We start from the raw sequence: 27426 nt of genomic DNA, 5'->3' as shown, positions 1-27426 counted from the left end.
CTTTTTCCTTTTTTCTCTGTTTTTCTTACATCAAATGTAGACAAATACTTGTATAGGTATTAAATTGTCCTTATTAATCTAGGTCTAAAATAATCGATCACGTATATAATGAGAGACGATTGATCATCAGTATCCCAACTATTTCTTATTTGCTGTGAAGGCAGTGTACAATATTCAGTCTGGCTTTACATTTCAAGTTGATAGGTTACGGTTTGAGTTATTCTGCTTTTTCTTTCAGGTCCAGCAAGGACGTAGGATTTTTGACTCATGGATGCTAGAAGCCCTTCTTCAACTTGCTAAAGTTCCAGTGAGAATAGTCAAAGCCATAGCTGACCTGACTTGATGGTACGCCACCATCTTGAAGTTAAACACAAAGAATGATTATTATCACCGATAGAGTAGTGTCACAAAGGCATATTCCAAGGTGACAGCCTCTCTGTGATGTTGTTTATACTTTCTGTAAACTACATGTCATTCGTGTTAAGGAAGTCTGAAGGTTATCTCACTGGTTCACAAGGAAACGGAAATACCAAAATTACACATTGTTTCTTTGTGGATGACTTAAAACTTTATGCAAAGAATATACATGAGATGAAAAAGAGCCTTGACCAAGTTTCAACTTCCTCAAAAGATGTAGAGTTTGAGTTTGGTCAGGATAAATGTTGTTACATGGTTGTGAAAAAGGGAAAACTATATACCAGACAAGTAACATCTTCATCAATGATTTTATTATTTCCCCTGTATCTGACGAGGAATGTTACAGGTATCTAGGGGTGGATGAAATTATGTCTTACAATATCACCTGTAATAAAACACGTGCCACTAAAGAATATTACAGCCGAATAAAGAAAATTTGGACCTCTGAACTCTTTGCATTCATGGTCCACAAAGTGTTTGCAGTGCCAATACTTATACCAACATTTAGGCTGTTTGATTGGACGCTTGATGAAATCCGAGCTATTGACGTGTAAACCCGAAAAATACTAACTAACACACATAATTCCCACATAAACAATGACGTAGACCGTCTCTAACTAAAACAAAAACAAGTCGGGAAAGGCTTAACATCAATCCAAAATGCCTTTGAAAGTCACATCATATCTCTTCGGCAACATCTTTTAACCACCAAGTGTCGAAGTGCATCCCTTGACCAAGTTTGCATACGTGAGGCTGATAACATCATAAGACTTGGAAGGCAGCTCCTTGAGCAACACTCTTTGTCTGAAACGTAGAATATATGCCCAAAGAAGTTGCACGACTCTACCTTAAACGTATCATCAGATGAAAGGATGAGCATATGTGAGCAGAAGACTATGCATGGCTATGTCAATAGAAAGTCCCGTGATGATAGTAACATCGATCATCAAAGCAGTTTATCATGGACCAATAGCCGGATTACTACCTTCCACTTTGACGTGGGGTATGCATATACAATCTAGGAACAGGAAATATCAACCAAGTTCCTGATGCGCAAAATGGATAGAGGTAGAGGAAAAACCATAAAATATGAGAGGCGATGTAGATTTGTGGAGTTTTGGAGACTTTTGGAGTTTGGTCAGGATAAATGTTGTTATATGGTTATGAAAAGGGGAAAACTATGAACCAGATTAATAACATCTCCATTAATGATTTGACTGTTTCCCCTGTATCTGATAAGGAATGTTACAGGTATCTAGAGGTGGCTAAAAATATACATTACAATGGCACCTTACAAATATACCTTACAATGGAAGAGCCGTAAAATGTGACAACCGATACAGACTTTGTGGAGTTCACACTGAAGATATCACCCACATCATAAGAAGTTGTCCGAAAATGTCATCACGGTATTATCTACCGATGAGACATGACGTTGTAGCTAGGACATTCTATAATGAAATCCGTCGGAAGGACAACGAAATAAAAACCCACAATACAGAAAAGGAATACTGGTGGAATGTACCAGTGAAGACCTCAATAAAATGTAATCACAACAGACCTGATATAACGATTTGGGATAGAGAAGAGAAACTGTGCACAGTTGTGGAAATTAGCTGCCCAGCGGATGTTAACATAAAGCTGAAGATTAGTGAAAAAGAGAACACCTATGCTGAACTATTGAGAAATCTGCAGTTACTCTATCCAGAGTACAAGTTTAGGTTTATACCTGTAATTAATGGGGCCCTGGGATATGTAACACACGGCTTAAATTCCAATCTTGAGAAATTAGGCTTCTCAAAACCAAAGAGGAGAAAGTTAATTCGAAGGCTACAGATCTAATCTATCACTGGAATTGTAAAAATCTATAAAACTTTCTAGAAGTCTTTCATTTAAATATATATGAGCATGCCTAGATATGCAACTCCATGCATGAGAATACATACATAAAACATACAAATCTGCACATACAAACATACATACATACATACATACATACATACATACATACATACATACATACATACATACATATATCCATGCATAAATACCCTGTTGTAGATGTTGAAATTCCAATGAAAGAACTTTGGATCTAGGTTAGAAACCGGTTCTTTCTCTTTTAGCAAGAAATCTACAAATAAACTGAATGACATGCATACATACATACATACTTCCATACTTATATACATACATACATAAGTATGTGCATTACCATCATTCTGTGTGTGTGTATGTGTGTGTGTGTGTGTGTGTGTGTTTATGTATAGTGTGCGTATGTGTGTTTGTGTGTACATATATGTATACATTATGTTGAGTAAAAAATTTTGCAATCTTTTGGTGGTAACTTATTTGTTCTGCTCATCACGTTACAACAAGAACAGCCTGGCATTCAAGGTAGAAGCCATTGTGTTAAGTCGTCTGAAGAGACCTTTCTGCCAATTCTTTGATCCTAGGCGGTTGCCAGTTCTTATCCTTCGAAGCGAAAAACTCATTCACTGATCTTCCACCTCCTCCTTGTCGGTGAAGAAAGTGAGCCATGGATCGTAACAAGCAATAATCGGAGGGAGATAGGTCTCGACTATATACTTGGTGGCATTAGTTGAATTCCCTCAAGTTCCTGGACTTTCAAGGAGATATTCACATCATTAGGACCACTGACCTCTATGAGAGTACATACTTTTTTCTTGTCTGTCCATAACCACAATATCCGGTCTGCCATGCTTTCACTGGACTCATATTTTGATGGTAATATTCCTTGTGCTTGTATTTCTGTGCGTGTTCAAGAACAAGGGGTTTCTTTATATTTATGCCAGGGCAGTCTATTTAATGGATGGCATTCTATATTGCTTTTACGACAACGCCATGTCGCATAGGAGGTAATACCATGATAACAATTTTGGATAACTGCTAATCAGATGTGTGATGCCTTCCGCAAAAATATGACATAATCTATATTATCGGTTACTTCTTCTTACTGTTTTCGATAAACATACTCATGCATATATATTTTGGTGGTGGTAGTGGTGGGGGTTATGTTGGTCGTTTCACATCCACGCCTTCATTGAGGTATGTTAGTCCGGCACTATTAGGGTTTTATGGGAGGTCATCAAGAAGAAAGTTCCTGCTGACGAGCTCACTCTCAACACGTACGATGTTGTCTCAAATTTTAAGCATGAAGATAATGTATTTATTTTTGCTACTGTTCATTAGGAGGTACTGTCTGAGAGAGATTACCCTACACTCGAAGGCTGCCTGTACTGATATCAAGATTCTAGCTCCATTATCGTTTTTTTTTCAGATAGAACCTGTCCATGCCACTCTTCCATCGAACATTTCCAGTTGATGTAATTATATTACGCGTTTTAACATCTATCGTGTGAATATATCTATATATATATATGCACAAATATATTTATACATACATACATACATACATACATACATACATACATACATGCATACATTGTTTTGCCCTTTTAAAGCCTAGCCAGGCTCATGGGCCAGGTTTCCCGGTTTCTATGGCGTATGTGTTCTCCTCCAACTGGATGGGACGCCAGTCCATCGCAGCATTACTCATGAAACAGGAAGAAAAAATGAGAGAAGGTTGGGGCGAAAGAGTACAACAGGGGTCGCCACCACCCCCTGCCGGAGCATCGTGGGGCTTTAGGTGTTTTCGCTCAATAATCACACACAACCCCCGGTCTGGGAATCGAAACCGCGATCCTCAACCGCTAGTCCGCTGCTCTAATCACTGCATGAAACAGCATGAAAGGAGAAAAACATGTACGGTCAGTTTGCAAGATATTCAAACGCCAGGACAGATACAGAAGACCGGTGGCTATGGAAGAGGAGGAGTGACCTGAAGAGAGACAGAAGTACTTACATGCGTAGTACAAGAACGAGCGTAACGGAAAATCAATGTTAAATGCAGAATCGACAACACTACCGACAGTGGCAAATGCAGAATGTGTGATGAGAGAGTTGATACGGTATGGCACAGCGTTAGCAGATGCCCGACATTAGCACAACACGAATATAAAGACTTCGTTTCTATGTGACCAGATTGATCAATTGGGATTTCTGTGGAAATCACGGCCTACAAAGAGCAAAAGCGTTGTATGAATAAAACTCCCAGAAGGTAACTGAGAATGAAGATTGCAAAATTCTGTGGGATGCAATGATTCAGTGCGATCATCTAACCAGAGATCGGAGAACGGACATTTTGTTGTGAATAAAAAAGAATTAACAGGCAAGACAATCGACATAACATGGCATGGTAACAGCAAGATAAAATATAAAGGAGAAAGAAAACTGAACAAATATAACGATTTGAACTGGGAAATATGAAGGTTGTGACAAACAAGGAGAGTAGACGTGATGCCACGAGTGATTGCCACACTTGAAATTATTGGCATTCAACTACTACCATGGTTCCAAAATGTTGTTACAAAGGTAAAGATAGAAAAAAAAAAGAATGAACATTGCTTGGAACTTGCAAGAATACTTCACAGGGTTCTTGAAGTATGGTCAGTAAACAAGTGTCACTTTAGTCTACTGGTTGTAGACAGCTGAAACTTTCCATCATACCCAGTAAAATAAGCTGAGAGTTCTTCTCAAATACTACTACTACTACTACTACTACTACTACTACTACTACTACTACTACTACTACTACTAATAATAATAATAATAATAATGCCTTGATGCAGTACCAGACAGTGGCTCTCATGGCTTCTGAACTTAACTGATTGCAAGTGTTATCATGTAGAATGTTTTGACTTTGTATAAAAGATGGGCTATAGCAAATATTCTGCTCAATACCAAAGATTTGTCTGTCAGCTATTTGACCTTAACCAGTTGAGCATGTCCCGTTGTGGCTGACGATATGTACTTCTCTGATCAAGAGCAGTAGCGGGAGAGAATCAGAGCCATGTGTTGAGAGGAATTGTTTCGAGTTTCGATAATTCACATTTGGAAACATGGGTGTTTCGTTCAACATCCTTAAACAGCCCTTACTCAGGGTACTTTTGAGCGGGATGGGCTACTCAACCTGAAGAAAATTTTAACTGGACTGCATCTGCAAGGCCATGCGCTGTTCATCTTGATATAACATCACCATGTCGTGCACATATGGTTGTGATGCATGTGCCTGGTGTACCCTTCTCAGACGGGTAGTCAAGATGGGCATACTGAGCTTCGTATATTTTATCCCAGTGTCTCTTTGACGACATGCAATGCTTTCTCACTCAATAATGATAGTGATGATGATGATGATGATGATGATGATGATGATACAGTTCTATATTTAAGAGATGAAGAACTATGTACATTATTTACATTGGACGGATATTTGTCTTCATCTTCTTTGTTGTTAACACAACGTTTCGGCTGATATACTCTCCCTCCATGGGTTCTCATTCCTAAGGTATTATTATCATTATTATTATTATTATTATTATTATTATTATTATTATTATTATTATTATTATTATTATTATTATTATTCAGGTCACTGCCTGGAATCGCTCTTAACCACTATGCCATATGCCCGTGGGCATATATGGAGTGAATGTTTGGGCTCATAGATCTAATATTTTCCTATCCTTCCTTAATACCTGTTCCCATATGCTACTCATATCTGCTCTTGGTCTGCTTAAGAGGTTGTTGTGTCCTAGCATATGTTCTGCTTCTTTTAGTCTTCGTATTTTCCAGTGGTGTTCTCTATTATTTTAACTTCAACCCACAGCATTTTTCCATACGTGATCAGCTATATCCGATTTATCAATATCTCCCCGTGCCACAGTTTTGCGATGTTCGTCTACCCTTATTTTGAGGGGGTGGCATGTTTCACTTTTGTATAACCTACCACAGCTGCATGGGGTGGAGTACACGTAGTCTTTGGTCATATTCTCTTCTATTGGTGGTTTTACTCGAACTAGATATTTGCGAAGTGCTGCATTACTCTTGATTTCTGTCCTGATGTCACGTGGACCGCATATCTTTTGCATTTTTTCGGAGAGGCCTTTCATATAGAGTAGACAGACTGCGGTCAGTTTATTGGTTCATCCTCTCTTTTCTTCATAATTGGAGTCGATAGTATGTTTTTGGTTTGTTGATACTTAATATATTGTTACTGAGCTTGATCATTTTTTCGTGGTGTGTATCATGACCGCTACTTATATTCGTTGCTCGATGTTTTAGGCACTGAGCAATCCCTCTCTTTACATTGTATGGATAGTGGGAATTGAAGTTGAGGTATCGTCTAGTGAAGGTCAGCTTGAGGTATACGGATGCCCTGAATCCATACTTGGTGCGTGTTTTTAATACATTCAGGAATGCTAACTGATAGTCTTTTTCCTTTTCCATTGTGAACTGTATGGATGGCTTTATTGAGTTCACATGATTAACAGTACATAGATAACTTTCTGGTGGGGCTAGAGTATGAAGGTGTCATCAACACATCGCAGCCATAGGGTTGGTTTTAGTGGTGTTGATCCTAAAGTCAAATTCTCAAAGTAATTCATGTATATATTGGCTATTATCGGTGATAGTGGCGAAGCCATAGCTAAACATTCTTCTTCTCGATATATATCAGTGTCCATCCTGAAGTAGGTAGTTTCTACCCAGAAGGTCCTGATGGAAATGTTGACCAATAATAATTGTCGGAGCCCTGGGAACATGGACTAAAAATATTGAGAAGTATATAGGACAAATAAGGGTGGATTTCTTCCAGAAAACAGCACTGCTTGGAACCGCTCGAAAAGTAAGGGTGTTACACTCGTTCACTGGTAGTGAACATCTGACACCGTAGTACATCTCCAGCGTTAGAAGCAGTGCAAAGACAATACAACAACAACAACAATAATAATAATAAATAATTGTCTTGGTACAAAAGATGGGCTACAGCAAATATTCTGCCCAATACCGCAGATTTGCTTGTCAGTTGCTTGACTTTAACCAGTTGAACATGTCCTTTAGTGGCTGACGATACGTGCTTCTCTGATCATGAGCAGAAGTAATTGGGGAGCACCATAGCCATGTGATGAGAGGAATTGTTTGGGGTTTGGATAATTCACCTGTGGAAACATTGGTGTTTTGTTCAACATCCTTAAACAACTCTTATTCAGGGACCTTTTGAATAGGATGGGCTACTCGACCTGAAAAAAATTCTAACTGGGGCCCCAACTGCAAGATTATGCGCTGCTTATCTTGATATGAGTTCACTATGTCATGCGCATACGGTTGAGATGCATATGCCTGGTGTACCCTTATCAGACAGGTGGTCACGATGGGTTTACTGAGCTTCGCATATTTTACCCCAGTGTTATTTTGATGGCGTGCACTGCTCCCTAGCTCAATAATAATAATAATAATAATAATAATAATAATAATAATAATAATAATAATAATAATACTCTTAACTAAAAACACAAGGTTTGAATTTTGAGGAAAGGGACTCCTCAATTACATCGACACCAGTCTTTCACTGTTACTTATCGATCCCGAAAGGATGAAAGGCAAAATCGACCATGGTGAAATTTGAACACAGAACGTAAGCGACGGGCGAAATACTGCTAAGCATTTCGCCCGGTGTGCTAAAGATTCTATTAGCTCGCCGCCTTGATGATGATGATGATGATGATGATGATGATGACGATGATGATGATGATATCATTGGTGATGGGAGCATTGGGCTCAATTCTATTGAAACCTCAAGACATCTTAAAGCAACTGGCAGCCTTATTTGGCACAGCGCACATCTTAAGGAAAGTATTATCTGTCTGAGGTCCTTGTTGTGACTTGACAGACGACTAAAGACACCGGTGCATTTTTACTTACACTGTGCTACGAAGGAATAATAATACTACAATGTAAGATAACTATATCTAAATGTTAGCCATTTCAGGAAACTGAAAGATTTTGCTTTTATGGAGTATATATAATTACAAAAAATAGCTTTCCCCAGATGAATCGTTACAGCAACATGTGCGTACAAATGTAAACACATTTTTATACGAAAATTGCAAACCTATGGCATTAAAAACATTTAAAGGAGGAGAGAGTTATAAGTATCTAGAAGTGCTGTTATAAGTATCTAGAAGTGCTAGAATCTGACAGAGTAGTAACCTCAGAAACGAAAACAAAAATTGAGAAGGAGTACATCAGAATGGCGCGGAAGCTAATGAAGTCAAAGCCAAATGGTCTGAATCTACTGAAGGCTGTAAATATTTGGGCAGTATCATTACTTAGATATTCAGCAGCTTTTGTAGATCGGACAAAAACTGAATTAGCGAAAGAATTCAATATTAATGAGGACTCCACCCAAGGGCAGGAGTAGCAAGATTACACTTACCTAGAAAGGAAGGTGGAAGAGGGTTAATATCAGTAGAAGACTTTGTGGAGTTAGCTAGAGTATATATAGACTTCTATGTAGGTAATAGTGAATAAAGATTATTAAAAACTACTAGAGTCACAGCAAGACGCAGAGAAACCAAAAACCCATACTAAGTTAAAGCCAGAAAAAGAACAGAAATTATCTGACTGGCAAGAGAAGGTGTTGCATGTTAGATTCCCAACGATAGTTGTAGCAAATATTAGTAGTGAGACATTGTTATGTTCGCAGAAAGGAAAACTGAAGAGGGAGAGAGGAAGTTTGTTAATAGCTGTACAAGATCAAGTATTAAGGACTAATTGGATAAAAGCCAAGATAGACAAAAATCAAGAAGATTTCCAATGTAGATTATGCAAATCAAAAGAGGAAAGCGTTACTCACATAGTAAGTGAATGTAGTATGCTGGCACAGAAAGAATGCTAGAAACGGCTTGACAATTTAGGGAAAGTAATCCATTGGGAGCTGCGTAGAAAGCTAGGATTTGAACATACTGATAAATGGTATGAACACGAATCTAGTAAATTACTAGAAAGTAAGAAATACAAGATGCTGTGGAGCTTCAACATTCAGACTGATAGAGTAATATAATCTAGAACGCCTGATTTGGTAGTAGTAGATAAAAGCAATACAAAGTGACAGATAATAGACTTTACAGTCCCAAATGATAAAAACATGAATATGAGAGGTATAGAAATAATAGCAAAGTACCAGGACCTAGCTATTGAATTACAGAGACTATAGAAAGTACGGATACATGTATCCCAGTAGTTATAGGTGCATTGGGAATTATCCCTAAAGATCTGAACAGATGGTTAGAGGAAATAGGCATAAAACATAGTTTAGTACAACTTCAGAAAACAGTGTTATTTAGGAGCAGGTAGGATACTTAGAAGGGTTCTTGGCATCGAAGGTTGTTTGTAGCCTGATGTTATGATTTTTTTTCTTTTCCAATAGTCGAATCTGTTGAGTGTATTGTGGAAACAGTAATAATAATAATAATAATAATAATAATAATAATAATAATAATAATAATAATAATAATAATAATATAGTAAGGAGAAGAAGAAGAAGAAGAAGAAGAAGAAGGATTGTTATTATTATTATTATTATTATTATTATTATCATTATTATTATTATTATTATTATTTCTTCTTCTTATTATTATCATCATTATTATTATGGAGTGAACGAACAATGACACTAGCCTACAAATATACGAAACCCAATATACCCACCATGACTACGCATCTGATAAGGGTACACCAAGCACGTGCATGACAACCACGTGCTTGCAAAATGGTGATCTCACATCACGATAAACAGCACATATTTTTACAGGTGGGGCCCAGTGAGAATATTTAAAATATTTCTTCAGGTCAATTAGCCCATCCTACTCAAAAGGTCCTTGAATAAGGGTTATTTAGGATCGTTAACGATACACCCATGTTTCCAGAGATGAACAATTGAAACCCAAACAATCCCTGTCCACACACAGCTGGAATGTTCTCCCACTACTCCTACATGTGATCAGAGCTAATACACATATTGTCAGTCAGTTAGGGACATGCTCAACTAGTTACGGTCAAGCAAGTGACAAACAAATCTGTGGTTTTGAACAGAATATTTGCTGTAGCCCATTTGTTATACCAAGACAAACATGTACATAACATTTCCAACCAGTTAAGGAAGTGCTCCTTAATGACTGACTGGATGTGCATCTATGATCAGGAGCAGGAGTAGTGGAGGTACGTCAAAGCCATGTGCTGAGAGGAATTCTTTGGGATTTGAATAGTTCACACATGGAAACATAGGAGTTTCGTTCATCATTCTTAAATAATTTAGAGACCTTTTGAGCAGGGTGTGCTGCTCCACCTACAGAAAATTCTAACTGGGCTCCCCTTGCATGGTCATGCACTTGGTATGAGATCAGCCTATTGCGCATATATGGTTGTACCCTTATTAGTCATAATAGATAAATTGGGTTTCTTATATTAGTACCTCAGTGTCATTTTGATGGCATGCATTGCTCTCCTACTCAATAATAATAATCGGAGGAATGCAGAGGCTTGTTATTCATGGAGGATCTTAAATTTTATAGTAAAGATGAATCCCAAGTCAGTTCCCTCGCTGATACGGTGTATACTTTCAGAGCTGATATCAGCATGAATTTCGGACTGAAAAAGTGTGGTGTATTAGTCTTGAAAAGTGGCAAAATCAGATCTATGGACGGGCTAGTGATAGATCGGGGGAGGTTATGAAGCAGATAGAAGAGACGGGCTATAACTACTTGGGTATACTGGGAATGGATAAATTGATGGAGAAAGAAAAAGCAGAAAAATTTAAGGTGGAGTACTTGCGTAGACTGAGACTGGTACTTAAGTCGAAATTAAACGAACGGAATAAGATTGAAGCTATCAACACTTGGACAGTTTCACTCCTTACATATAGAGCAGGAGTAATACCATGGACAATAGACGAACTAAACAGCTTAGACAGAAAGACAAGGAAGTTGCTGACTAGATATGGGATACTCCACCTATAAAATGACAAAGACAACCTGTATGTACCAAAAAAGAAGGGGGAGAGGACTGATTGGATGCGAACACAGCATTAGAGCAGCAGAAAACAACATAGCATAGTAGGTAAATAATTCCACAGAAACACTATTATTGTAAGTAAGCTTAGTCTTGTGTAGGATGGAATATTGCAAAGATAAAGCACACTACAAGCAATTAAGAATGAATGAATCTGAAAATAGGTGAATAAAGAAACGGATGCATGGACAATTTCATAGGGATGCTGAAGACAGATAGAGTAAAAAGATGGCTATGGATGACTAGAAGTGATTTAAAACCAGAGACGTAGGCTCTAAACTGTGCTCCCCAAGAGCAAGCATTAAGAACCAATAGATCAAATACAGAAGAGACAACATATCAGAAGGTAATAAGGGGAGAATTTGTGGACAAAGTGATGTAACCGTATGGCATATTACCAGTCAATGTACGCCAGTAGCCCAGAAATACAATATAGCAAGGATTGTCCATTGGACACTTTGCAACAAGTATGGACTTGACAGAGCAAAAAAGTGGAGCGAACATAAACCCGAAGGCATCATCGAAAATGATAATGCAAGGATCCCGTGGGATTGTATGATTCAGTGCGACCATAAGATAGAAAATAGGAAACTATTAATCGTTTTAAATGAGAAAGAAAGCAAACGATGCTGGATCGCAGATATAGCATTTCCAGTTGACAACAAAGTATGCGATAAAGAAGAAAGATAGATATAACAGGTTAGTTTGGGATGTTAAGGATGTGTGGTTGCTGAAAAAGATGGTAGTAGTACCAATAAAAATGTCGGTGCCCTGGGAACAGTGGTTAAACATCTTGATAAGTACATGGGACAAATGGGGGCTGCAATAAGAGTGGAGCACTTGCAGAAAACAGCACTGCTTGGAACCGCTCGAATATTCCGGATGGTGCTCGATAAATAAGGGATGTTAGCTTAGTTCACTGGTAGTGAACAAGTGACACTGGTATATCTCCAGCGTTAGAAGCTGTGTAAAGATGATGATGATGATAATAATAATAATAATAATAATAATAATAATAATAATAATAATAATAATGATGATGATGATGATGATGATGATGATAATGATGATGATGATGATGATGATGATGATAATAATAATAATAATAATAATAATAATAATAATAATAATAATAATAATAATAATTATTATTATTATTGTTCAGTAGTTTTATTTTTATAACGTGCTTTCACTTCACTACCGAGCGCAGCTCTGTGTGCCTCGGGCATGTGCTGTGGTTTGCTGTGATGTTCTTATGGTTACTGTATTGAAATGTTTTGCGTAGGATGTGTGCAGTGCCCAGCAGTACAATTTTCTGTATGTTATATATATTTGTAAGTCCTGGTGTTTTTGTTATGTATTTGTCTGAATATTTTTTTTATTATACCTAAGGCACATACTATGATAGGAATTGTTTCTGTTTTTAGATTCCACATTCGAGTTACCTCTATTTCCAGGTCTTTGTATTTTGAAAGTTTTTCCATTTCTTTTAGGGAAACGTTGTCATCTGCTGGTATTGATACATCATTTAGAAATACTATCAGTTCATTGATGCAGCTATACCAAATGACATGAATGTTGTGAGTAAAGAGGTTGAAAACATCACCAAGTACTCCGAATTGATGATGATAATGATGATGATGATGATGATGATGATGATGATGATGATGATGATGATGCAATACCAGGCAGTGACTCAGGTGGCTTTTGATCTTGACTAATTGGAAGTCCTTATCATGGACATGTGTATTAGTGTAAAAGATGGGCTACAGCAAATAATCTGCACAATACCACAGATTTGCTTGTAAGTTGCTTGACCTTAACCGGCTTAGCATGTCTTTTGGTGGCTGACGATATGTGCATCTCTGATCACGAGCAGAAGTAGTGGGGAAGCATCATAACCATGTGTTGAGAGGTATTTTGTGGGGTTTAAATAATTAACCTCTGGAACTATGGGTGTTTTATTCATCAACCATAAACAAAACCCTTTTAGGGACTTTTTGATGGGCTACTCTATCTGATGAAAATTATAACTGGGCCCCCACCTGCATAGGCTTACGCTGTTTATCTCGATATGAAATCACCATATTGCGCATATATGGCTGTGATGCATGTGTCTCGTGATGCATCTGCCTGGTGTACCCCTATCAGACAGGTAATTATGATGGGTATATCGGGCGTCGTATATTGTACACCAGTCTCACTTTGATGGCGTGCGCTGCTCTCTCCTTAAAATAATTATAACAATGTTATTATTGCCATGAGCAAGATGAGGTAAATCCAGGAATGACTCAAAAGCTCTAAGCTAAAAGTAGAGAAAAAATAACTGATTCTAACTGTACAACGCCACTGTCTATCTATAACTAACAAAATAAAACGGTAATGAGATTATAATAAGATGTTATCATTAAGTGCACAATATGCATCCAGTAGAAGAAGATTGCTGGCATCTTTGCCAAACCCGGGTGTATACATAAATACGATTGTGTTGACAGTATGTCCACTGGAATGTATGGCAAACCTTTCAGTGTGAATCGAGCGAAAAATGCTAAAATATTTACGAATCACCTACAATGTATGAGACACGCCAAACCAAATTGATAAATGGATCAAGAATTACTGTTCTGATACAATAATGTGGAAAAAATACCTGCTACCTGATGAACATTGTTATCCCAAAGGAGATGGAGAAACTGTCAACATATAAGAGACTTGATAATGAAATAAGCAAAATATGGGCCATCAAATAATAAACTTCGGATAACAACTACAATATTAGGTATGATAAAAATATGAACAGAAACATACAGTCCGTACTATAGCTCATATTGCTGCACTCATTTCAAACAGTTCCTGCACTAGAAGTAGCCAATATTCTACCCAAGCCACTTTCAGTTCAGCAGCAAATTAAAACTGCATAAAACAATTCAAATGTGCAAGATCAATATGCAATAAACTAACTCAAAACGCACTCCAACAAAACCAATAGCAGGCACTCTAATACAAACAAGAAAAATAAAATCCCATTCTACCCACCTGAAACTCATTAATGCTATACGAATCACATATCACATTATTATACTAAATAACCGTCTCGCACTAATCAACCAGTACTTACGAAACATATTCCAGACACAGCAAAATAAATGAACTGACACAGCACGTATTCTGCATAACAGAAGAAACAGTAAAGTAGCACCGGGGTTAACAAATATAAAACTTGTATAAAAAAATTAAGCTGATATACAGATAGATCTACGCCCTAAAAAGACAATACCTTCAGGTACACGAATAGCACCTGGTGTTATAGTTAAAAATACATTGAAACAAAGTATGCTACTACTACTACTACTACTGCTGCTGCTGCTGCTGCTGCTGCTGCTGCTGCTGGCACTACTTCTACTACTACCATTGCTACTATTATTCCTGCTGCTGCTGCTACTGCTGCTAATACCATCACCGCCACCACCGCTATTACAGATGATGATGATGTTGATGATGATGAAAATGATGATGATTAAGGTAAAGACGATGATTATGATGAAGGTGATAATAAAAATATAATATTTAACACAGCTACATGGCCAGAAATATACGTGGATTGTTGATTAGGTTCCAGTTCATGACTGGTAACATAATTTATTGACATTGAAGAATCAAAAGCAATGACAAAACCGATGGAATTTGAACTCAGATTATAAAAAAGCTGAAATAAATACGGTGGAGTAATTCTGCCAATCCACTGTTAAGATTAGGAAAAGATTAGGAAGTCATATTATAGATACACAAAATTAATTTTTAAAACATGGTTAAATGCAATAAATGAGGTGATAGGCATTAATACACTAGCTCTCTCTCCATTGCACGCTAAATGGTTTAGCAAAACTAGACACAAAAACGAAAATATTGACCGCTTTTAGAATACATCACTTTAAATCTAATACATAAATATTGTATTTGTTACGAATACAGGGTATTAGGGGATTTATGCAATTAGAAAATTATCATGAAATATCCACAGATGTGTCTCAAAAGATGGAGTGACAAAATATAAAAATTTGATAGAAATAACTTCGAAGCACAACGAAAACAAACATGTTCTTTTTTTTTTCAGGGAAAGAAAAAGCATAAAACAAGCTGAAATGACAGACGAATAAAAATGGGAAATAACAGAAATTGTGAAAAGACTAAAACCTCGACTAAATATGTATTTGCAGAATATCATCATAAGGTGGCGGCAGAAGTCCTACCATGCCAACCTAGGAAAAAGCTGAACAAAGTGTAAATAGACACGAAAGTTCCAAACAGTGGTTGTGAGGTGAAAAACTCAAATTTTAGTTTTAATATTCACTAAAAAATTAAAGCCAGAAATCTCCAAAAGCATAATAAAGCCAAAAAGAATACCTGCATTCTTTGTGAAAATGGAAAGTAAAATTAATGACATTGTCTCTGGGCATCCAGTGTTATCCCTGTTTAAAAAAATTATAATGATAATAATTGTTCCACAAATAAATATACTGCTACAACCTTTTTTTTTATCGAAGACACATGATTACACTGTTGATTTTCCACATAAGATGAAGCATTCAAGTTCCACGCGCGCGCGCGTGTGTGTGTGTGTGTGGGGGGGGCGTGTGATATACATTAGAATACCTCTTAGGTTTAGTGATACTAATAACTTGTTTTCTTTGTGTAAGAAATAGTAGCCGAGTTTCTCTCAAATCATAGTCTGTAGTTGACGTGCAAAAACAAAGAAAGGTCTGTTCGACTAGGGATGATGTAGGATAACAGCATCAAGGAAATAATTTTAAAATGGAAGCCGCATAATATTACTTACATTTGACGTCGTAAAATTTAGAACGAGAAAGAAATAACTGACAAAAATGCGCGAATGTAAAAAGAAGCATGCAAATAAGGCAGTCTATAGAAGTTTGTATTTAAATACAAAAGACCTTTGCCCGTTTTTCTTTTAGCTTATTATAACATAGACTTGTATCATAAAACAGAATATTTAATGAAGATCTGTTCGTTGTTTGAACTTTAGAACGTCGATAGTATACACGATCACACGTACAAACACACACACACACACACACACTCACAAAACACACACACATACACATATTATGAAAATGTTCCACATGCATATGAAAATTCTTCTTGTTCCTTCTGCGTATGATGTGAAATCCTTCATAGTCATAGTTTGATGAATACATTACGAGTTTCTTTTCTAGTTATAATTCCTTATCCATTGTGATCGCTTGTGCACACCTCTGAGAGCCATCACGTAGCCTGTAGGCGCATTCACCGCACCGCGAGCAGTTCAGCGCTGCAAGCCTTCGGACTAGACCAGTATGAGTTTTTTCTGAGTTTTCTGAACATCGGTAACATTTATATTCAATCAGAATGCCCCAGAATTGGTCTGTACTCCTTCCATTTTATTATTATCCATTGATCCTATCCAAACTAGCCCTCACACGTCGTCCTTTACTAAAACGCTAGCTCTTACATGCTATTCTTTTCTGAGACAGTCTCTCAAAGTCTATTAATAAACACTCTCTGTTGTCCACTATAAGAAGTCGTGCTTGGACAAATTTAGATTATACCTGCTCCCGCTATTCACCTCTCTGACATGAACATCAACAACAATGACCTCCAGTTAATTGACTCCCCAATACATTTTACATTCTACTGCTATTTGATCTTCTGCAAACACCAAACAACTCTTAATTCATACTATTCTTAGTACATAAATCTTACTTGAGTCCTCTCTGAAGTCATTGTCCTAAGTCACATAAATGGTTGTCGGTGCAGAAGCCAAATTTTCACTACCTCAACTCATTACATCAACTCCTTTCATCTGCTGACCTATTTCTCAGCTACCAGACCAATATTTACTAGATCACAACGGTCTCCGAACGGAACCTGCTCAAGACTGTCCAACACAGAAGGAGAGAGTCTGAACACTACCTTATCATGGCCACATAACTCAAACCGTCTTCTAATAGATGTTGCTCCACTTACCGAAGTCTTTCAAGTAATTCAAGCCAAAGGAAACGCATACGCCATGTGATAAATGCTCACTCTCATAATTTTGAGGAGAATACACAGCTTCGTGATTCGTCCAAAATCATTGTATGAACTTCGAACGATGCCTCTGTGGATATCATACTGATCACGTGCGCCAACGCTTCTTAAACATCAGGAAAATCTCCAGGTCACTTGCTAAAAGTATCTCCACTAACTGTACGGTACAATTATTTCCTGTTCATCACAACAATGACGAGTACAGCACGAAGAATGTTTATGCATTTGCAACTAAGTCTATTCCGTTACATCTCCTGGCACAAAACAACATGTAAAATTAAATAGAAAGTGCTATAACATTGATGCTGGAAACGTTTATCATATTCTATTTGTCAACTATAAAAAGAAGGGAAGAACGAGAAAAGAATATCATTATTAATGTGCATCACAAAAGATTAGCTATTTGTATCAACTAAAAAAAAATTATATGATTAAAATATGTGATAAAAGCATGGAATAATTTTGAGGAAGTCAAGTACAAGGTATTGATTTCAAATTCTCTGGTATTAAGATTTGTTGAGGACAATCATTTTATGCTTGAAACCCATAACCCTCTGCATGTCTTCCAAAATGGTTGGAGGAAGAGAAGTTATGCTGTAGGCATACAATGGACAGATAAATGATGTTAAAGCTGTTGACAGTTTAATTCTACTGGGTCTTGCAGATAAATTGAGACCAATTTTAAGCAGTTGGCTTAATGGGCTTAACATTTCAGATTAATTGTGAACTGATTCGACAACAGAAAGTCAAGGAACAATATAGTTGTTCCTCCATTGTTGTTTTGGCGCACGGCTGCCACACTGCCAATAAAATTGTTAAGTTAAGGAAACTTCCAAAAGCAACAGTTTATCGTGTGTATAAACAATTTAAAGAAGAAAGATTGATAGGAAAGTACACAAGATTCGAAGTGATTCTAAGCGCAATCCAAAATCACTCACTGGCCTCAAACGCGCGATTGAAGCCAACCCATCTGCATCCATGGCAAATCTTGCAAGGAAAAGCGATGTGCCCCTTTCCACGGTGTCCAGAGCTGTGTACATGAACCTTTGCATGACTGGCTATGTTCGACGACGCTGTCACCTCCAACAGCCAAGTCTAAAGCAACCAGAACCGAGAGATGGCCATTAAGGTGCAGAAAAATCTCACGTGTTTGTGGGCGAAAGGGAGTTCACTGCAGACGCTGAAGTGAATCGCAGAAATTCTCGATTGATTGCATACAACACTTCTGACGAATGATGTAAATGTCATGGATCCAAATTCATTAAGTCTAGCTTCAAGATCGGCACAGAGGAGTATTTGGACAGTCTGAAAAACTCACTGTAACCTTGGATGAGGCAAACATTTGAGCTTGATGATGTGGTGCTTATCCAAGATTCTGCACCATGACATGTGTCAAAAGCAACACAAGACTTGGTGAGAAGGTGCCATGTTTTGTTTAGTGAGAGCCAAGTCTGGTCCAGTAATAGCCGAGATCGCAACCTTCTCGATTGCTTTTTATAGAGCGTGCTAATAGCAAGGATCAATGCTTCACCACACTCAAGCATCAGTAGTTTGATGGCATACATCGTGCGTTCGACACATAAAATCACAAAGATGGAGATTGCGGCAGCTCCAAAAGCATTTCCTTATCATGTGGAGGCGGCAATTGCCCAAAAGGGCGGCCATATTGAGTGATGAATGTTTTTGTTGTAATAAATGCTACATCAAAATTATGTCTACTAAATATTATTTTAGTATTTATAACCAGTTTTATGCATCGTAATAATCGTCCCAATTTATCTGCAGGACCCTGTATTTTCCAAGAAGAGGATTGTTCCTTTAAGAGTTTCCTCCAAGATTCTATCTATGCAATTCATTCATGAATCAGTGATAGACCCAAGTCGATGATCCCAAAGTACATTCCTAATGTCGTGCATAGTGCGACTGAATGCGGAAAGAACCCCATAGTTAAGAATTGAACTTATTAAACTCCTCGACTATATCTGTCCATCAATACCTTGTGACGTAGAAGGATGGAAAAGCTGCATGAGTGAGTGTGCTGGATATAGGGAGAGAAAGAGAGAGGGGCGCTTCTAGAAAATTATTTTATATCATTTCGTGTATTTAACCTAAAATATTAAACAGACAAAACATTATATATATGTATATATATATATATATATATATATATATATGTGTGTGTGTGTGTGTGTGTGTGTGTGTGTGTGTGTGTTTATATATTCATATAAATATATATATATATATATATATATATATATATATACATACATGTATATGTATATACATATATATATATATATATATATATATATATATATATATATATATATATATATATATATATATATATATATATATATATATATATATATATATATATGTATATGTATATACATATATATATATATATATATATATATATATATATAAACATATATATAATGATTGACTGTTGACCGAACACTATTCAATTTTTTTTCTCCGTGTTTTTCTCCTTGTCTCCGTATTCTTTCTGTTGAAGAGCGTAGCTCGAAACGTCAAAGACTTTCCGTATTCCCGAGCGTCATACTAATACATCCTTTTGTTATTTACACCACCTGTCCTCGTCTGTTGTTGTTTTTTCGTACATTCTCCCATATATATATATATATATATATATATATATATATATATATATATATGCATGTATATATATATATATATATATATATATATATATATATATATATATATATATATATATATATATATATATATATATATATATATATATATATATATATATATATATATATATATATATATATATATATATATATATATATATATATGCATGCTCAGGAGTGGCTGTGTGGTAAGTAGGTTGCTTACCAACCACGTGGTTCCGGGTTCAGTTCCACTTCGGGTACGTCGGGCACTTCGGGCAAGTGTTTTCTAGTATAGCTTTGGGCCGACCAAGGCCTTGCGAGTGAATTTGCTAGACGGAAACTTGAAAAAGCCCGTCGTATATATATATATATATATATATATATATATATATATATATATATATATATATATATGTGTGTGTGTGTGTGTGTGTGTGTGTGTTTGTGTGTGTGTGTGTGTGTGTGTGTGTTTATGTTTGTCTGTCTTTGTCCTCCCCCGCATCGCTTGGCAGTCAATGTTGGTGTGTTTATGTCCCTGTAACTTAGCGGTTTGGCAAAAGAAACCGATAAAATAAGTACTAGGCTTACAAAGAATAAGTCCCTCGCTTCCATTTCTTCGACGAGAACCTTTTAAGATTGTGCTGCAGCATGCTCGCAGTCAAATGACTGAAGCATGTAATAGAAGAATAGAAGATATATATGTATATATATATATATATATATATATATATATATATATATATATATATATATATATATATAAATATATATATATATATATATATACACATATATATACATATATACTATTTGAAAATAATATGTATTCTTGTTTTTATACTATTCATTTGGTTCTTTATAGATTACTTTTAATAGATAACTTATTTAACACTAAATTATTTAGAAGTTATAGTTTCATTTCAACATAATATTAGAACTTCGATTTGAATAGTGTTGATATATTTTCGATTATTTTTGATTAATAATATTTGATTAATTATTAATCTTTATAGTTTATAATATCGTTAAAGTTTTTTTAAATCAAAACTTTGTATATATATATATAAAGTTTAATCTTTTATTCTTAATAATTTTTTCTTTCCTAATTTTTTCATTCATAATTTTTCCATTCATAATTTTTTCATTCATATTTTTTATTATTACGTTTGTAGAAATAAATAATCTTGTATTTTGCTATTATTCAATTGATCTTTAATTATAATTAAATAAACGTCTTTAGCTTTAAATAGTATAGCTTTTACTATTACACCGGTTAAATATGTACTAATTTTATCTTCATTATTATTTTAAACTTAAACTTCGTTCAACTTGTATTTAAAACAATGATAATTTATGTAACATGTTTTTTGTATATAATATACATGTTATTATAATGGATGAAGGGATGATTATTGAATGGTTATTATTTTGATATTATGATATTTTAAAAATAATTTTTCTATCTTTATATAATAAGTATTTCATATTAATTCATTTGGTACTTATTGTTGGTTGAGATATATATCTAATTATTGTTCTACTTACGATCTGACGAGTAGCTATATTTTTGAATAGAATTTATTTTCGATAATTTCAATTGATTTTAATCGATTTAAATTTCTTTTCTATTTGAAAATCGGTTATGAAACACGTGTAATCTTTTTATTATATTTATCTTATGATATTTACTTTACATTATATTATACTCATTTATTGTGCTTTTAATTATTAATTTTTCTATATGTGATAGTGGATTTTCATCGATGAGTTCTTGAAAATTGGTTATTTTCCCTAAAACTATATATATATATATATATATATATATATATATGTGTGTGTGTGTGTGTGTGTGTGTGTGTGTGAGTAAGAATAAATACAAAAAAATTTTTGTGTGATCGTGTATAGAGGAATATATTATTTTATTTAAAAGAGTTCCAGCTCTGTCTGTTTTTTATGTTTTATTTATATTCTTGTAAAACTAATGTGGGATATAGAATATGGAATATATAATATATAATATATAATATAAAAATAGATGGTACAATGAAATGAAGTATTGAATGTCTTATTGAATATATGAAATGTGTCGTATTGAATATCTGAAATATTGAGTGTTCAATATAAAGAATTCAATATATAAAGGCGAATACGTATTTTCATACCTTGTGGTATTCTTTTAAATAAAATAATATATATATGTATATATATATATATATATATATATATATATATATATATATATATATATATATATATATATATATATATATATATATATATATATATATATATATATATATATATATATATATATATATATATATATATATATATATATATATATATATATGTATATGTCAGATATGTTTTATCCTATACTTTTACATATTTAACAAACATATAGATACCTACAATATCTCGTTTGTCAGAGGACACTAATAAGTGAAATATACAGTCTTTGGCAGCCTTCAAGACCTGTCGAGTTCTTCTGTTTTGTTTCAGAAGTGTAAGTTCGTTTGGCATTCGTTTAAAAAATGCTTGTTGCAACTGCGTTGTATAATACTTTGTGTGTACATGTTTGAGGACACGTTTGACAATCTTGATCAACCTGGTCTCGTAAAAGTGAAGGTGTGGAGTGGACGAAACAGCATATGATCCTGTACTCAGCATTTTAAAATCTTTTATATCTTCAAGCTGTTCAGAAGTAGATAGACGTTCTTTTATGCCTCCAGTTATGTATAAAATGGTAAAATGTATCGTACGAAAATTATTACACATTTTTCAATATATTCAACAAGGTCTTACTTTTATTACTTTGAAGATACCCACTACATCATGTGAACTGAAATTATGTATATAGGTATCCATGAATATCTATTGTGTCATCTTTCTTTTAAAATTATTTGACTTATACCTATAGAAAATGTGTTCGTTCCCAAGAAAGATACAACCTCAATATTTGGAATTTAGAGAACAAGAGTGATGGAGAAAAAATCTGGCAACATTTTTAATACTCCATTTACAGAAAATGCGACTTGGCTCGTAACTTTATTCAAATCTGAAAACCCAAGTTTTTCGAGATTGCTGTTTCAATATTCATTAACAGAGCCACATGCAACAATAATTTTGAGCATAGCTGTTACATACTCTAGATAAAACTATAGAATTTGCTTATGTATGTATGTATGTGTTTATGCATGTATGTATAAAATAACCACTTAGTTATTTTTTAAACAACTGACTAGGAGAAAGACACTCCGATATAAAACTTAAGGATTGTTCTGATCTGGTTGTCCCATCCACTGCTAAGCCAATGAGAGAATATCTCTTGTACCTGAAAAGTGAATCCAGTTTCGTGCACACTTCACTCACTATAATGAATTTGACGAACAGAAAGTTCTTGGATAATACATTATGGAAAGAAACATGTAACACTTTAAGAGGCTGACTCACACGATAGAGCTTAACTTCGAACATGTAAGTCATGTATGTATGTATGTTTGTATGTATGTATGTATGTATGTATGTATGTATGTGTATGTGTGTATGACTGCGTGCGTTTATATGTGAGTGTGTATGTGCGAGTGTGTGTGTATGCATGTATGAGTATACGTATGTATATATGCGTGTGTCTATAAATGTTTATATATGTGTGCGACTGTGTTTCCTCTCTCTCGGTATATAATATTTTAAAGTTTGAATGTTCGTATGTATGTATGTATGTATGTATGTATTATGGATGGATGTATATATGTATCTATGCAAATGTGCGCATATATATATATTTATGTGCATGTGTGTATGTATTTTCTTAACAAGTATAAAAAAAAGAATACACTGATTTCATATCAATAATTATAATAATGAGTCTCATACCTTTCAATGTATATATACCCTGATCAAATAAGTTCTATTATATCGAACAGTCAGTTATCTTCACTCTACAGCAATTATCTTCAATCTACTGCAATATCTAGATATTCATCAAAAAGGAATTCGTTAATAAACTTCCCGAGCAATATGTTGTATTGTTATGTATTTTAATGACAATATATTTGCTCTCACAAATGACATCCCAATATTTTCAAATCACCTTCATCATACTGTAATTTTCCTATTAAATATACTAACACTGTGTATCAAGGTTGATGCCGTTGCAGTTTTATCTTCGGTATAGTAGTTACTTACTTTCTTTGTTATATATAGGTGGATATTTGAATGAATGATTTACAGAGTGGCTATGCATAAATGAATGTTTAGAGATAAGTTTATTAAATAGATACTAATTCATTCCTTGTCATACATGTTTGAAAAGTAGAAGAAAAATAGCAGTTTAAGAAAAAAAAAAAAAGAAGAAGCAATAAAACGAAGATAAAAGACAGGAAATAAAATGCAAGAAAATATATTTATAAAAAATATTCTAGAGTGGTATGTATCAGCTTTGAAAAGTAAGACATTATCCTATTTGTCCTTTCTGTTTTTAAGGTGATTTGTGATTTGAGGGAGATTCTGTTCCTATATCAAACAATTTAATTGATATTATAGAAGTTACATTGTTTTATTTAATGTAAGATTCAGATGTGTGTCACAGCCGCTTTAAAATACTCAAGAAATATATATTATATGGTATAATCTACGATAGGAGATTGGTGTACATATTTGTAAATAATTTCCTGTTTGTAATAGGAAACTGTTTCTCTAAGGAGATTTCCAAAACATAGAACTAAATTGAGCTGAAACTGCATGGAAAACATTTCTAATGCGAACAAGAGTAACAATGCAAAAATACTCCAACAAACAAAGCAATTTTACAGTTTACTATAGGAAGGCATTGCATGCAATCGTAAAAACTGCACAAGAAACATATATATCGACACTTTTGCATCAGTAGAAATAAATTTTTCTGTTCTCCGAAACAGAAGAAAACTACATCGATTTGAATGTAGCAATAACCAGCTAGTTCGTAGTCTGGGCCACGCTGCTTGAACCTAATATGTAAGGTCAAACAGTTTGGGTAGACTGTTTGGGCATTATTAAAAAACAAAAAAACAAAACAAAAGCTTTATTTTCAAGATTTTATTTTGACGATATTCTTTGACAAATGCGCAGAAACACGAATTAAACCAGTCTTGAAACACTTTCCTGAATGTTCCACTGTTTACAATTTGATAGCCATATAACAGGATAATGAGAATTAAAATAGCTTCCATAATTACAGTGGTTGTCTGAATGATAAACAGTCAATATGCTGAGCTTTAGTTCGCCTAGATCATTACACCTAATAAGTGAAACATACAGTCTTTGGCAGCCTTCAACACCTGTGGAGTTTTTCTGTTTTGTTTCAGAAGTGTAAGTTCGTTTGGCATTCGTTTAAAAAATGCCTGCAGCATCTGCGTTGTATAATACTTTGCGTGTACTTGCAGACTCTCTTCTTGTTATGCAATTTCAAGCGATTTATGAAACGCTCAGTACAAACATGACTTACAAAGAATTCATCATTTCCATAATTTGAGCGTTTTTGCTTTGGGTATTCAAATGAAATTAAACCATTTATTTATAGGATAGTACGCAAACATGGAGGATTAAATTTGATACCTCTCTGTGTGAAAATGCTTAAAGTTTGGAATTTTTCTTAATTAGGACGATTCTGTAATGACCTTGGGGTTTCTGTAAAGCCAAGAAAATCGAAACCTACTCTGTTCCGTGACCGACTCTCTTCTGTGACCTATAAATGACTCTTAAGAGAGATTTATAGTGAAAGCAATGTTGCCATCCTTAACATTAGTGAAGCTTTCATTTATATCTGATATGCGAATCTCCTATTAAACCTGCCTGCTTATGGAATCTACTTGTCTCGTCTCTTATATTGGTAGCTTCCTATCAGCTCGTACTATTGTTGTGTGCATTGACGAAGCTCTTTCTGTACGGTATTCTATGAACTTCTGCGCCTTATTCTATCAACCGGGTTTGGTTTATTCCCCTACACTCTTCGTTTTATACGTCAATGAGTTACTTACCACTACATCCATCAGCAGTCAGTTTATTGTATACAATGTCATCTTATGTAAATGATACTATTCTAAATTCTTTTCCTAACATTACTAAATTATGCAATCTAAACACCTCAGGCAACCTAAACATCTCAAGTTCAATTTTTTCTGTTCAAAGGGATTTTAAACCCAATATTTACACTCTATTTTTATAGTTTTATCTCCTTCGAGATCCACCTTTCTAAACAGAGGAATTATTTCAAGTTCTCTCAGAGTTTATAGATTCCTATGGCGTCAACAACTTACATATACTCGCTGGTAACATTAACATTTCTAAAATGGATAGAAAAATTCGAAAGATTGATTTGGTCCAACAGTAGAACTCCCGACACATTTTACAGATGTGGGTTCGAGACATGTGGGCAACATTCAGATATTCTTTTCAGAGGTATTTAACGCAATAATTACATGTTATTTTCTGGTGTAATCTATCTGCTTTGAGATACACTGTTCCAAAAGATTACGTTTTTCGAAGCTTATAATTCTTATGGTGTGAACAATATATTTATATGTGCGTGTGCAATTTTTGTCTGTGTCTGTGTGTATATGTATATATATATATATATACACAGAATGGATGGAGCTTGCTTTCACAGCCTGTGTGCTTAGTGTATTATGTGTGCCTTTGTTTGTGTCTATGTTTATATAATCTTAATTATCTCTTCCGATAAGTAAATGGACTGATGTTTAACTGATATTTAAGGAGACAATTGTAACTAATTGAAGAGTAAACATATTAATGAGCGATAAATTAATCCTCCAAGTTGTACATCTGTGTAAAAACAGAGGTCTTGGAGACAATGTTGTTTCCTTTTTTTTTTTGTTTAACTTGTTAGTTTTTAAGTTTCGCAATCAGTATAATGTAAATATCTGGTTTCACCTGTCACACTTTTAGGGGTCACATTTACAACCTGCGATTACGAAATAAATTTAAATGTGTATGTCCTACATTATTCTATTTTCATTTTTTGTTGTAGGTAATGAATCTTAGTCGTTAAATGCTTCGTATATGATGTAGAGGTTGTTGTTTTTGCAAAGCGCAGAATAAGTTGGAACAACCTATCCAGTCTTCATTGAATTTGAGGCCTGTGATGGCAAAACTGAAAGTAATTAAAGACCGCCCTTCTTAGACATAATCAAAAGCAAATAGTCAAGCCTAGTGGACTTACTACCCTGAGGTAATGGATTCGATCCCTGGAATCTAAGACCCTAACATAGTTGGAGAATGAATAGATTTT

At 34.8% G+C, this 27426-nt stretch overlaps 1 protein-coding gene across 3 annotated transcripts in view; it reads right to left on the bottom strand.

Annotated features, from left to right (window-relative positions):
* Positions 1–24384, bottom strand: part of LOC106875623 (solute carrier family 23 member 1) — a 61232-nt gene extending 36848 nt beyond the window's left edge. Inside the window, exon 1 of one of the 3 annotated variants that reach the window (XM_014923851.3) lies at positions 24015–24384. The gene's annotated coding sequence lies outside the window, so the exon portion shown is untranslated. Of the gene's footprint in view, positions 1–9190; positions 9401–24014 lie in introns of those variants that run through there. The other 2 variants (XM_052969780.2, XM_014923852.3) reach the window with 2 other exon arrangements.
* Between the last annotated feature and the right edge of the window lie 3042 nt (positions 24385–27426).

Source organism: Octopus bimaculoides, chromosome 1 (assembly GCF_046866305.1).
Source record: "Octopus bimaculoides isolate indiv1 chromosome 1, ASM4686630v1, whole genome shotgun sequence".
Taxonomy (NCBI): Eukaryota; Metazoa; Mollusca; class Cephalopoda; order Octopoda; family Octopodidae; genus Octopus; species Octopus bimaculoides.
The sequence above is the reverse complement of the archived record's forward strand: the minus strand, read 5'-3'. Positions and strand labels throughout refer to the sequence as shown.